Here is a 14,921-nt window from a genome sequence, read left to right as displayed (position 1 = left end):
ACGATTTTTTTGGAAGCATGCATGCAACCTAAAAAAGAAATGGTTGTTATGGAGTGTGCGCGGGAAAAATGTGAGGTGGCGTGTACAAAAAGCATAATTGTATGGCGCTCCTCTGAACACTGTACACGCACTCCATGATCCAACCAAAGTTTGTAGAGTTCTTGACATGCATGCATGTATCTTGTATGGGCGTCGGAAACAAACAAACACTACATGCCCATCAAGTAGACGTCCATGTATCGACTAGGACTATGGTTTGATTTCCTGTGGAGCATGGATGTATAAACCATAATTCAATTGTTGTTATTCTGTATGGTACCAAAACACCAGCAGCTTATAACTCCTAGTTGTGGATTTAATTAGTTTTTTTCCAAGAGCAACTTTCTAGAGAGGATACAGTCAAATAGTTCTAACTTTGACCTGTAGTATACAGGGATATACGAGGATCGTCGAATGATATTTAATAGCTATTATCATTTTTCGGTGTAATTCATTTGCAATCTTCTGCCAACATATTCAAATGAAAAACACTACCCATGTTTTAAATCATACTACATTTTAGAACGGAGGGAGTATGTCAGAGATGATGCCTACTATACCATACTTTCTACTAGTACTGCCATATCAGCATGATTACATTGATTAAGTCTAATCGATATGTACATTCATTTAAGAAGCTTCTTGATATTAATCTCCTCCATTATTTACTCTTAGTACCATATTACATGTATGTGGGAAGAGTGACAGCTCCACACTGCATTTCCTTCCTTCCACCCGGACCTGCCTACGAAAGCGACACAAACCAGATGAGAGCACCAAAATTCCTCTCTATTAATATATCTTTTGATTAGAGGCAAGGTATTATATTTGAAATCTACTCCAACGACACTCCACGAAGCTGGGTTTCATATAAAATATGGTACGGTATTATTGTCCAGCTCTTATACCTAATTAACTTAGAGTTGATTAGGGTTAATTAAGGCAAAGTTCTTACGTGTGCATGCATGCACGAGCATGAATCAGATCAATATGAATGTATATATCTGAGTGTACTCGAGTGTGCATGCAGCATGTAACCCTATCGCCAATGTATGAATATAAAGATATAAATGCATGCATGGAGAGCAAGTGAACAATCAGGCTGCGAGTATATACGATCGATTGAATCCAATAATGTTGTACAGTACTAGTGTGGAATCAAATCAAGACGGCTGCAGTGCGGCATGGATCGATGTGATCTATGTGCGCTTCTGCCTACCTAGTGAAATCCCTGCAAATACAGTGCTGAATCAGCTGTTATGGAACAAATCATCGCAACTATTTGCTCCCTGGGCTGTTTTGGTTGTGCGTGTCGAGTGGGCTGTGTCCCCCCGATAGAAATGGCCTGTACACGGACAGCACCAGCAGGAGCAGCTTGTTGGGGACTTGTCGTCGTGTCGCTCTCAACGCAGCCTAATTACTGGTGATTGGGCAAAGAAGCACTGCGCGCTTGTCACTGTATTCCTACCGCATGCATCAAATCATCTCCCGCTCAAGGGACCTTGTGTAATTATTGATTTTTATGGCATAAGTCCATATTAAGTATCACATGTTCTTACAAGCTTACTTTCAGAAAAAGAAAATTGCATTCAAAATCTTGGAGTGCTGAAGTATTTTTTCTCCTGCATCCACCGCATTGCGCCATGAGCATAGCCCCATGCCAACCTTTGACCCGGCAAAGCAAACTTTTGAAATCCAGTAACTTGTAAATGCAGCGGCCGTAAAGTTCTCGATGTAGATCAGGAGACAACGGCAGCTGTTATCTGCAAAGCAAATCGCTGCACCAAAGAAAAATGCTGATAAGGACCTATAAAAACTCCAAGGATCATGATCATGAAAGTAGGTTGATGTAGACAGATCTACCGAAAATCAAAACCGGTCAGATACCAGAAGACCCGCCGGAGACATGGCTCCATACGCTCTCCACCGATGTAAAACACACCAACGTAACAGGATATGGCAAGGAGAACATTATTCCTATCCAGGGGTAACACCACTGCCTTGTTGTCCCAAACCAAAACCTGTAAAATAACACTCATCTGTTGTACGATAGATTCAGGTCTATTGTCAAGCTCGCCACCCTCGAGAAAGATGCATCGATGAAGAATGACGTGTTGGATCCATCCGGTCGACGCTGTCGTGCACTGCCCGATGAGGACCGCGGCCTAAGCACCCATCTCCTTTGGCGTCGCACAACAACTGTCCAACGTCTACACCAGGCCACCGCTGATCAAGACCTCCCCGCCAGTGTCGGTGAGGGGTTTGCGTTCACCCACCTTGCCGCCTCTCTCTCGAAAAATGATCCGCTCCTGGTTGCATTTTTTATTTAATTATTGATTTTGGATCAATTGTTAACAAAATTATAATATGGTTGCACAATTTAGAAATAAATCACTTGTAAATCATTTTCTGGCCTCCTGACGTGTAATAACTTGTTGGACTCAAAATAACAGCTACAGCTGGGACCTGAAAATAGCGAACATGTATTAGCGATCAGTTTCTGGTGATTGGTCGATATTCCATCGTGCTTATTAGACTACCCACAGTGAGAGTAACATAGGTGTTAACATCACACATATCTAGATCAAATAGATGATGTGGCAAGTAATTAATGAAGAAAGATAGACATGTGATAACATGGCTACTTACTAGTAGTATGTGAGTAACATCACACATACCAAGGCAAGATGAGTCCATAACCTAATAAAAGATGTGTTGCATGACACCATACATATGTTACTCCCTATTATAGAGATAGTAATATAGACTACTAACATATGCATGTTACCAGTCTAAATTATTTTTCACTATGGCTAGTCTAATGAAGCAAAAGCTACACACCGAACGGCACTGACTGATGGAATAAAGAAGAGGGGCTGGAGTTTGTTGCAGAGCTGGACGGGCCGGGGGAGCTGGTGATCGAGGTCGTGCCGTGGCGCGTAGCGAACGATTGATCGGGCTCCGGCTGGCCCGGCGGCCGTCGCGCGTCAGCACATATATATTCCCTCGGCGACGGCGACGTCCGTGTCTGCACGCGGCACAGTAATTGCACTGCTCGGTCGAGCGTCCACCACACCCACTGTGGTTGCTCTCCGTCGAGGTGGGTGGCTTGGCGGGGGGGGGGAACGCTTGTCGGGCGGCGGTCGCGCGTCAGCACATATATATCCCCGCGGCGACGGCGACGTCCGTGTCTGCACGCGGCACAGTAATTGCACTGCTCGGTCGAGCGTCCACCACACCCACTGTGGTTGCTCTCCGTCGAGGTGGGTGGCTTGGCGGGGTGGGGAAACGCTTGTCTGCAAGGAAGCTGCAACGCCTCCACGTCGACCGGGACACCGACCCGCGCGCACACGAAGCGGCGTACGTGGACATGTGCCGCGTCGTCGTCTCCTGCTCCTCGACCGACCGCGTAAGAAGAGACGACGCAGCGCGGCATCTTCCTGCAGTCTCGGTCGCTCCGACGGTGCCAGCCAGCCGGCCACGGCTTCCGCGGCGACCCGCACACGTCGGCCTCGGCTCGGGGGAACCGCGACAAAGCTCTCGCTGGATCGCGTCCCCGATCACGTCGCCCGGTCCCCGCGCCGTCGGAAACGATGGGCCGATCGAGCCGGCGGTGCCGAACCTTGCGCCCTCGCATCGCCGTCTAGTCTCCATCGATCCCCGGCTCCCCCGGCCGGCTATCGAGGAAGCGGCCGATACGTAAAAAGTATGTTACTACGCGTACTCATGCTCATGCTAGTGATGGATGATGTACGTGGCGGAACAGGAAATCACTGTGCAGACTGCAGAAGGAGGGAACTTAACGATGGACGCCACCGAGTGTCTGGTTCTCCGAACACACTGTACCGCTTCATGATATTGCGGACCTTTACTCGTTCAAAGTGACGTGGCCTCCGCCGTGTGCATGCATGCACCGTCGCTGCCTCACTCGATCGCACGCCTCCTGACTAGTTGCTCCCTGAAGACGACTGACGTGTGATGAGTGATTTTTTTTTTGAAAAACATCCGATCTATTCATCTTCAATCATGAGGGCGCAACGAACATCAGAAATAATAAAAGTTACATCCTGATCTGTAGACCATCTAGAGATAACTACAAGCACTCAAGCGAGCCGAAGGAGCACCGCCGTCATCGCCCCATCTTTTTAGGAGTCAGGCAAAACATGTTGTAGTAGACAGTCGGGAAGTCGTCGTGTCAAGTCCCTATAGTCTCTATAGGACAAGCGCTACAGAACAGTAACCGCCGCCGATGAAGAGTAACATAGATCAAAAGGATCCAATTTAAAGACACACGAACGTACACAAACAATGAATAAATCCGAGCAAATCCACAAAAGATAGATTTGCCGGCGACACACCTTCACACGCCCACCGATAATGCTAGACGCATCACCAGAAAGGAGGTTAGGCGGGGAGATCCTTATTCCATCTTCACGAAGCTGCCGCCGTCTCGCCTTTTGGAGCAGGACACAAACCCTAAGAAATCTCGAAGACACATCTAAAACGAAACCCTCTAACCGGCAAGGGCCGGATCCATCGTGTCCTCATGGCCCTAAGGCTACCGGAGACGAGGCGGACCGGCGACGGCACCGGCGAAAGACAGAGAAACCCTAATTGGGAAGGAGGCGGTTGGGTTAGGCATCCGTTGAGTAATGAGTGAGCTGCCGTGACTAATATTGTTCAAGCACTGCCTTGTCTGTCAAGACGTGTTTGGGTTGTGCATTCTACTCTCTACAAGAAAAAAGGCTTGTCTTGGCCATCCTCATCATATCATAATTTTTTTTGTATTTGCATGTCCATATAATCATCCTTTTTAATTGCTCTATATTATAGAGTCCCTTTGACACATGATTTGTAAAACGGATGAGTGGGAAAGAAAATGCAGATCTCGAATATTGTAGTATTACCTAGACGCTTAGTGTACACAGAAAAATTATATAATTCTTTACAAGATGTCGGCCAGCCTCGGCTCCGTCGGGGAGCATGTGAGATTTTTGTTTCCTGACTTTAAATGGCAGTACCTAAGGTGTGCTACATGCCCTCTCTTTCATCTTGTTTTCCAGGGCGACAATTTGCTACACAGACCATTGCCGTTTGCGTCTTTTGGACTGTATCGAAAACCTTTCTAGTGTTTCAACAAACAAAATTCTTGAGGTGAAGGCCTAGAGGCGGCAATGAGCTTTTCAAACGGCGCACCGTCGATGAAAATGCATGAAGAAGATTGGGCGTCTCCAATGATTTGAATATATGTTGCATTTTTTTTTTGCAAGGGTCTGAGCTACGTAATGTATGGTCTTTGGCCTTTTTGCAACAAAAATAATAAAATCTAGTGCAAATAATTTGAAGAAGAAAAGAAGAGATAAATTGCAATCCTACTATTCTAAAAGAGAGCGTCACAATGACAGAAATGTAAAGATTAATCCTCTCAATTTATTCTTTAGAATTTTATTTTAGGAATACTCCAAACTAATTTTTGAATTAAAAAGACCCCTGGTTTTCGATTAGAAAGAAAATTTGTGTTACAAAGAAATGGACAAAAGGGCAATATATACCCCGTAAAATCGATTACAAGAGGGATGCACCCGTGTACATGCATGGCACGTACGTACGGAGGAAGAGTGTGAGTTTATTCCCCCGGCGAGCCTCACCATTTCCGTAGTATGCATTGAATGCTAATTTTGCTTTCAAGGAACCACCCCTCCTCCTCCTTGCTCGCCGGAATAGTAGGAGCACTAGTGTTCATTGAAGCTCCGGCCCGGCCGGAAACGATGATGGTTTAAAGGGCGCCAAAGGAAAATGACACCAGCCAGCCGGCCGGCAGGGGATTAATGCCACGCCGCGCTCTCGCGGGATCGTTCAAGTCCTGATCAACCGAGCTAGCCCTGTCACAAAACGTGGGATTTGAGAGATGATGCGATCAATCCCAGATCACGCGCCTTGCTAGTACAGACAGAAAGGGACAGCCATGCCGATGGCGCAAGCTAGCTCATGGTGATCGACCAAGACAAGCTATCGACCTACCTACACCAGATTCGTCTGCCCATGCACATCACACGAGTACCGCATCAGGAGGAGCATTGCGATTAATAAGGGAGGAGAAGGGAGTGGCTACACAACAGTCACCTGAAAAAGTGGATTAGTCGATTTCTAGCATTCAATCTTAATCATCGGATCAAGATCCAATGGGCATATCTTCCGCCTCGGTTCTCTTCTTCCTCACCCAATTTCTCCCCCAGCCGCCACCACAGACCACCGGCCACCACCACCTGCGGCCGAGCGCTGCCTCGCCGCCCTCCCACACCACCACTGTCCACCATCGGCCCACCCTAAACCTTAACATAGATACTGGGGTAGCCTGCCCAGCGAGCTTCTTCCTCCCCTCCGGCGAGTTTCTTTATCCACTCCGGTTGTTTCTTCCTACAACCAAAATCGGTTGACCCATTTTTGAAATTCAGGCGATTGACAGGTAGCTATTGTGGATTAATAAACCCCCAAGTGATCGTATGATCCAAGTGAAATATCAGTAGGGAAATAGCCAAGATCTAGCCTAGCCTGTTTCAGGAGTGGATCATACTGCAACTATTGCCAGCAATTAACAATGGATCATACGAGCAGCTGACCACTCGGTTTCATTCATAAGGGAGCCAAGTAGAGTAAGCGCGGCCGATGAGTGCATGTCATGCATGTCCGGTCTAGTCCGGTCTCGGCGTCATAGAGGAGGACCATGGACAGGCACACCGCAGCAGATCCATCAAGTGCTAGCTGTTGAACATATACTCCCTCCGTTGAAAGCATAAGATGTTCTCCATATTTCAACATAAACTACACACAGAGAGAAATAAGTGAACAAAGACGCTAAAACGTGTCTATATACATTTAATTCAGAAAGTTAAAAGCATCTTATATTTGTGAATGGAGGGAGTACATACGAGGAGCAATGAGGATTTGGGTGACAGTGCGCGACGGAAGAGACAAAGAGACAAGGAGATGAATGAATTGAATGTATTATTACCGGAGAGGAGAGGAGAGGCCAACAGGCCGGACACTGTTTCCAGAAACTTGCGGTCCATCTGAGACGAATACCACCCACTTTCAGAGGTGCAAATAGGATGCTAATGTGCGCGAGTGCGATCTTTCACTGCTGGTCACTATTCATTCATTTGGTTGCTAGTTTTGAACATGGGAATTCATAGGCACACGCAAGTGCGGGGGCACGCATACATCTTGTCTTTCCCGGACACACGATTGCTTCATATTGAACAAGGTAGTTGGATTCCACACGTGGGCGGTGGGAGGAAGAAGAATGCAATCTATTTTTCAAGAAGAAAATGGTTAGATGAAGAGAACGTAATCTGGCCCGTTCGTTTTTTATCGAACGTTTCAGATTGGTCCTGGCAAAATCAACTAACCCAATATGTGTTTTCAGTCGACTGTACTTACCTATTTCCTATATTCCCATTAGAAACAATAAGGTACGCATCAAAGGGGCCTTCTCGCGCTATACACGTCATCACAAGGAGATGAAAAAAAAACGCGTTGCGATTGGGTGGGAGGGACTGGGTCGCTCCCGTATTGGGCAGAAATAGAGACAAAAAAATCAGGTTCCAAGCCTCTTGTGTTCTCCCCCCACGCACGCGACCTCCTCTCGTTCCACAAGCCAACGCAACCGCCGCCTCCTCGCCTCCGCCTCTTTCTCCGGGGGCCTTGCAGCTGCAGCAGGATGGGAGTCAAGGGGGCGAGCGGGATGGGCGGCCAGCTGGTTTCTTCGCCAGATCTGCAGCCGAGGGGCGACTCCGGTGAGTAATTCACCAGCTTCTCTATCCTTCTTCCCCTCCACTCCCAATCTGTCTTCATGCCCATCTAACATAGGACCGGGGAGTGGCGGCAGTGGCCAGGCCTAGTGGTGACGGGACAATGAAGTGGTCGGAGGCGCTGCATCGGCGGCAAGTTGGTCTGCAACGACAGCAAGACGAGGGAGATCGTGCACCCGCGGTGCCAAAGGTGCGCCGCCTTCCCCATGTCCCCTTCCTCTCCCTCCGCCCTCGCCTGCATGCCATCTCCTTCTGTCCCAGCCTCGAACACATCATCCCGAACGACGATCTCGGCCTCTGCGGCAGCGGCCTCTGTTCTTTTCCTAGAGATGAATACTTTGAGAGCGTTTGTTGGCTCAACGGGATTGTCGGACTAAGTTTCTTTAAGGTTATCTGATTAATTCTCTCCTTTGAGAGCATTTTAAAAAACAAATTTTTTTTTTGTTTACATCATCTCTGATTATGTGATTAATTCAAGTATTTAACCCTGTTCGGGTGGGTTAATTGTTGACTGGTTTGTAACTATTCTTTATATGAGTAGGTGTACAGTGATATCCCGAAATGCAGAGTGGCTGGGCTAATTTACTAATGAAACTCACTAATATATCCTTGGATGTCTTGATCAGCTCAAGGGCCATTAGGGAGCTGAACTCAGATGTATCCACCGTGCAGGACAATGCCTTGGAGCTCCTGCTATGTGGCTGTGGTTCTGGTCTTCTTTCCTGTACTTAAATCTCGTAAGTATATCTAAACTGGAACTTTACTCCTGATGTACTATATCTGATAAGACACAAAGTGTGCTGATTGGCCCTGATATTTCACCACACACTAATAACAGCAATATTTGGGGATTTTTTATGGAGAAGTGTATGAACTAGGAGAAGTTGATCTATCTAGCAACCAGAAATTAGATAGAATAGATAATTTAGTTGAAGCAAAGTAAATGTGAGAGGAGAAGCAGAAACCAAGATGGGGATTAAGCACATGGGGGGCACCCAAAATACTTTCCTGGCTGAGATTTCTCAGCACCTTTCTTTGATGCGAAGCAGGAACAACATACTTTTGAACTGAACTATAACTGGGCTCCCTCTTGGTTCTTGGTCCTAATTTCAGGTGGAGCCATTACATGCAAATTAGCTGCAGGAATCTTCATCTTATACACTTCAACTTATACTCACCGCAAAAAAAATCCACTTTTACTCCTGCCATATCTGATTTCCATTTTCTTCTCAATGGTAGTGAAATTATTTAAGATTTGTTTCTCGACGCCCCTTTTCTTTCCACAAATCGATAAAAATCAGCATCATTATCAACCAATGCCTGTTCTTCCAACAAAACCGGTGATCACCATTTGTTTTTGTTATGTGTGCAGGTGTTTGTTCGATCTTATAGGCTTCTTCATATTTTGCATATTCATCAAGACGTGGCAGTCTACTCTGCTATTTTGGCTATCATGGTCAAAATAGCAGTATGGAATAAATGAGACTTCCGGTCAAGCTACTGATATTAAGGTGATTTTTTCTTTTCATCTACTGCTATGTTGCTGTCAGTACCAGCTGTTCTTGCATCTCTAATTTCTGCTGGCTTGCTGTTCAGGTGTTCTTATGTTTTTTTGGTGGGCTTTCAAGCCGCTTGTGTTTGCATTTTGTCCAAAACTCATGAAGATTGAAGGTATGCATGGAAAATCTTCAGTTTTAGGGAATAATTATGGAAAACAATGAATTGTCAATGTTTTGCTGCTGATCAATGTTTTAGGATAATTGTGTTTTGCAGTTTTGCCATCCAGTTATACTTGTAGCTTATAGGTTTGCAGTTTTTCAATTCAGTCTACGTTCTACTAATACCAGGTATTGTTGCATCTGTCATAACTGTTGTTGTTTAACGAACATTTAATGGCGTATAGGATCTTCAGAAGAATAACCGGCATAGCATATGGGTGCACGTGTGGAGCCAGTTCAGAGCATACGTAGTAGTAGCAGTCTCAAGGTAATGCATTACAGGGCATGTACAATTTTGAAATTGTAAAATTCCACTATGGCACCAAGGTGCTGTCTTTTGCTCTCCTCCCTGCAAATCTATGCTTATTTCCTGATATATATGTAGCTTCTTATATAATTAATAGACTGTATTATGAGTGTATTCATGTTCTAAAATCAACAATGGTGGTATCTTGGTAGAACTAATGCATTTCCTTATGATTTACTATCCTGACTTAAAAGATATTGACTGATTTTACAGCTGCTGTGCACATAATACGCTGCTATATGTTTCGTAGTATTATCCTTCTAAGAACAAGTACTGGCGCTCTGTTTTGCTAATCCAAAAGGTGCAGCTTGTTATTGTCCTTCAACTATGCTTCCAGCATATATGTGTTTTAACTTCTTGATCCTTGTTTTGCTATGCTTAACCTTTCATACCCAGCTTCTTGGATAAACTAATTGTAGAATTTCTTACCTTTGCCATGCCTTGCTTTGCATGCTTCAAGAAGCTTTTCAGAATATTCAGTTAATTGTGCTGGTTGTTCATATCCTTAGCTGTTTTGCAGCTTATCTGTCAAGTAGGTTTTACACTTTCGACAACTGGGATAATCATGCTGCAATTGCATGCGATGCTACTTCTATATTGTTGTGCTCTGAAATATATTTTCAAAGGCATAACCGATTGGTCAAAATATACAGCTTGAGATACTTTCAGTTTAGTTCATATCATATATGATTTTAGTTTGTCGCACGGTATTTTTTTTAAAAAAATATATTAGCTATCAAGGCAAGGATAAGACATCAGGACAAAGAAGAGTTACCCTATGCGTTTTTGGTGATGTTGCAGAACACTCTTGAGAAGCGACAGCTAGGTAACATCTTCATGCTCCTCCCACTCTTTTGTCCAAGAATTTATTCTTTAAACCTATCTCCATGAAGGATAGTTTTTATGTTATCTGGTTCTCACTTCTCAGGTATTATGACGCATATCTTCCTTCTCTGTTCAAAGCTTGCACAAGTGAAAACCCTGATGTTATACAAGTATGAATCTTTATGATCCTTCTACTCTTTTGTCCAAGAATTTATTGTTCAAACATTTCTCCATGAAGCAAAGTTTTTATGTTATCTTGCTCTCACGTTTCAATTTTTTTCTTCAAAATACTGTTTCTAAAAAGAAACATAACTTGCCATTGTTAGGATCGAGAAGCATACAGGATAAACAAAGGAATTTGTATATGTGCACCTAGCATAGAATCTGAAAATAAATTAGTGATGCATATGATTTTTCTAAGCAACTATATAATCTGATTTCTCAATAAAGGGTGCAGGCAAAGATATTAATTTGTAGAGAATGGAGTTGGATACGTCCAGCATTCGTACAAAATGTGAAGAAAAAACAGATATTAAAACTCCATCTAAAATGTAATACATGTGGGTTGTAGCAGTCTGTATATCCATTGAACATATTTAAAATTGCCATTGCAGTGTGGAGTACAATGGCTCCTACGGCTCGGCTTCGCGGCCGGGATCAGGCATCGCTGGATCGGTGGCACCAAAGGTGGGTTGTGGAAGACTGCACCGGGGAGCATCGAGCCATCGACCGAACAAGGTCTTAGAGTCGTTTATGATCCCGTAGGCCTCCGACAACATCAATAATAAGGATAGGAGTTGTCTGCTTCATATCGCCTCTGTCTCCACCCACATTTCAGTTTGCAGGTTATTTTCTTTTCTTTCTTTTCTTGGGCTCTTCTCTCTTATGTTAAGTAATCATATTTGATTTGGAATGAACTGCAGGATGTGTTTGAGGGTGGCTTCTGCTTGTTCATGAAGGCAACTAAGAAGGAGAATTTGATTAAATTTCTTGAAGGAAAGAAATATTTTATTTTCAGACAGGTATGAAACTGTGAATGTCCTGTAGTTCATGTTGAGGGTGGCTTCTGCTTGTTCATGAATGCATCGTAAAGCCTTGACAGCAGTGTAGGTGTTCTTTGTGTTGTTCATGTTGAGGGCATTGATGATGAGTTGCTAGAGCGTCTTGATTGGTTGGGGAACCTGGCTATTTATGCTTCTCAATTTTCATATTTGTATTGGAACTATTTACTAAATTATATGCCGACACAAGTTTAGTATCTTTTTGATAATATATTAGTTACACATCTGATCTATGTCAGTTCGTTGTTGTCCAAGACAAAATGTTTTTATTTGAACACCATACATACTTATCGGCATAACAAAACACAACTAATGCATACCCATAATAAGCATTAATCTGTACTTTTGATTTTAAGGTCTGAGTCGATCTAAATTGCTCAGTTGATAGCTCTGTACTATACTTTTTGTAAAAAAATATATGAATTAGGACTCCATCGCTTAGATTTGTCGAAGCAACTAAGTTGTTGTTTCTCGTCATGTGGCTGGGAGCTTTTCTTGAGCCTTTGTTTGCTTTATGACATTGAGCTCTTTGAAAGGAGGCGAGAAGTATTTTGAGATCTTCCTCCTGAAGAACATCTTCTTAGAACATGCCCAGATTAGTTGTTGTGCGTGCGGTGTTCGTGCTACTGGAGGTGTGCATGTGTGCTAGATGTGTGGTGTGAGCCTACGCCAATATCAGACCTTGCAACAGCCTTCCTGTCTTAAGGGGGGGGGGGGGCGATGCTCCGTTTGTGGTTCGGCAACCTGCAGCTGCGTCGGGAGGATGGCGGCGCCGCTGGTTTGGGAGCTGAAGCCGTGTGGCGAGGATGGCGGTGGCGGAGGAGGAAGAGGGCGCCGGCGGCTTTCGGTCACATGGGTCAAAGGAGAGCAAGGGGACGGCAGCACCTTCTTCCCATCTTCACCTAGGTAACCTTTCTGTAGTTTTTTGGTGATGTATGATTTCTTCGTTCTAAAAGATGCATGGTAATGTGCGAAAGCTTAATCTGAAGTGCTTTAATTTGCTAGATGTACGTGCTTCAGTTGTAGGAGATGAATGCCTTTTATGTTCATGTCATTATTTTTCTGTTGTCAATTTAGAATTTTCAGAGTTTACATTTGACAATATCTTCTCCTGCCATTGCCATATGCCTATATGGTTATAACTCATGTATGATTACAGAGTGCTAGCTACCTTTCAAACATGGAAGCTTAGGAGAAAGCATGTAAACCGAAGACAGGAAGCTTACCTGTTCGATTCAGCAGATTTGGTTTGCTCTATTTGTTAAGATCTTTCTCTGCTGCACGAGAACTTAGAGATGTAACATCAATGTGGTGGGCATAGATCAGAAAGGCAAGTTCTTGTCAAAGGAAATCTTCACCTACGTAAAGGTAACCTTAATAGCCTCTCTTAAATTTTGCAACAGGCAGCCATTGTTGTAGCATGGAGCTCTAGAGTAGTTAGTCTAGATTCAACTCTAGAGTAGTTAGTCTAGATTCAACTGAGTTACAAGTGCACATTTGTCTAGTTATTGCTACCTTTTTTTTGGAAGATTTTAGACTTACTATCCTGTGTTAATTTAAGGACTGGCTAAGTTTGGTTGTTCGTTCCCGTTCTCGGGTGCTGTCCGGTGGGTCAGTTGCGCTCTTCAGCGCCTTCGTCTTTGTTGTCTCCTACACCTTTGCCTACACCCTCACCCACTACCACGGCTCCTGCAGCAAGGTAACAGGTCTCTGCCTCGCCCGATCTCCTTCGCCAGTTTATATGCAGATGGACGGCTGCATGAACAGAAAGACAATGGTGTCCGAGCTTTGTTGCATTGCGTTACAGGACGAGAACCTCTTTTATTTCATTTCCAGTTTCACTTTTTTTAGAACATTTCCAGTTTCACTCTGCCTCTCTTTTTTACTTGGCTGGACTAAAGCAAAGTAGCAACATTTACGTAAACAGAATCGGGTGTTTTTTGCTTTTTTTTTCCTCCCTTTTCTTCTGCTGGTGTGTTGCCTTCACTCGTATCTCCAAAAGCAATTTACTGCCCCTCCAATTCCATGGAAACTAATGGTGGATCTTATCTACCACCAGTAAAAATCAAACCCCAATACTAACTGGTGACCATAATTTCCATTTTCCCCTTCTATAAGCCCCATATCAATCTCATTTCTGAACCCTGGTCATGGGCTTGACCAACAAAATATATGTTATTGAAGGAAATATGCCCTAGAGGCAATAATAATGTTATTATTTTATTAGGCAATAATAAAGTTATTATTTATTTCCTTATTTCATGATAAATGTTTATTATTCATGCTAGAATTGTATTATCCGGAAACATAATACTTATGTGAATACATAGACAAACTAAACGTTATTAGTAAGCCTCTACTTGACTAGCTCATTAATCAAAGATGTTTATGTTTCCTAACCATAGACATGTGTTGTCATTTGATTAACGGGATCACATTATTAGGAGAATGATGTGATTGACATGACCCATTTCATTAGCTTAGCACCCGATCGTTTAGTATGTTGCTATTGCTTTCTTCATGACTTATACATGTTCCTATGACTATGAGATTATGCAACTTCCGTTTGTCGGAGGAACACTTTGTGTGCTACCAAACGTCACAAAGTAACTTGGTGATTACAAAGGTGCTCTACAGGTGTCTCCAAAGGTACATGTTGGGTTGACGTATTTCGAGATTAGGATTTGTCACTCCGATTGTCGGAGAGGTATCTCTGGGCCTTCTCGGTAATGCACATCACCTAAGCCTTGCAAGCAATGCAACTAATGAGTTAGTTGCGAGATGATGTATTACGGAACGAGTAAAGAGACTTGCCGGCAACGAGATTGAACTAGGTATTGAGATACTGACGATCGAATCTCGAGCAAGTAACATACCGATGACAAAGGGAACAACGTATGTTGTTATGCGGTCTGACCAATAAAGATCTTCGTAGAATATGTAGGAGCCAATATGGGCAGGACTCCTCCCTGGCCGGCCGCCCCTCCCCCTTGCTCCTTTATATACGGGGGCAGGGGGGCACCTCTAGACACAACAATTGATCCTTGAGATCTCTTAGCCGTGTACGGTGCCCTCCTCCATCATAATCCTTGATAATATTGTAGCGGTGCTTAGGCGAAGCCCTGCGGCAGTAGAACATCAAGATCGTCACCACGCCGTC

The 14,921-nt window shown here is 44.1% G+C and overlaps 2 long non-coding RNA genes across 4 annotated transcripts; both read left to right on the top strand.

Annotated features, from left to right (window-relative positions):
- Positions 1 to 7,649: 7,649 nt before the first annotated feature.
- LOC125526584 lies at positions 7,650 to 11,960 on the top strand. Of its 3 annotated transcripts, XR_007291788.1 has the most exons (10): positions 7,691 to 7,835; positions 7,909 to 8,040; positions 8,477 to 8,587; positions 9,223 to 9,361; positions 9,447 to 9,521; positions 9,754 to 10,701; positions 10,804 to 10,870; positions 11,315 to 11,387; positions 11,466 to 11,545; positions 11,624 to 11,960. It is a non-coding gene; the product is annotated as an uncharacterized LOC125526584 (long non-coding RNA). The 3 variants fall into 3 exon arrangements; XR_007291787.1 differs by having other exon boundaries at positions 7,650 to 7,835; positions 7,928 to 8,040; positions 11,315 to 11,545; XR_007291786.1 differs by having other exon boundaries at positions 7,660 to 7,835; positions 11,315 to 11,545.
- A 561-nt stretch (positions 11,961 to 12,521) lies between these two features.
- On the top strand, positions 12,522 to 13,681 carry LOC125526583. The gene is made up of 3 exons (XR_007291785.1): positions 12,522 to 12,667; positions 12,921 to 13,129; positions 13,323 to 13,681. It is a non-coding gene; the product is annotated as an uncharacterized LOC125526583 (long non-coding RNA).
- The last annotated feature ends 1,240 nt before the right edge of the window (positions 13,682 to 14,921 follow it).

Source organism: Triticum urartu, unplaced genomic scaffold (assembly GCF_003073215.2).
Source record: "Triticum urartu cultivar G1812 unplaced genomic scaffold, Tu2.1 TuUngrouped_contig_10538, whole genome shotgun sequence".
NCBI classification, from domain to species: Eukaryota; Viridiplantae; Streptophyta; class Magnoliopsida; order Poales; family Poaceae; genus Triticum; species Triticum urartu.
The sequence above is the reverse complement of the archived record's forward strand: the minus strand, read 5'-3'. Positions and strand labels throughout refer to the sequence as shown.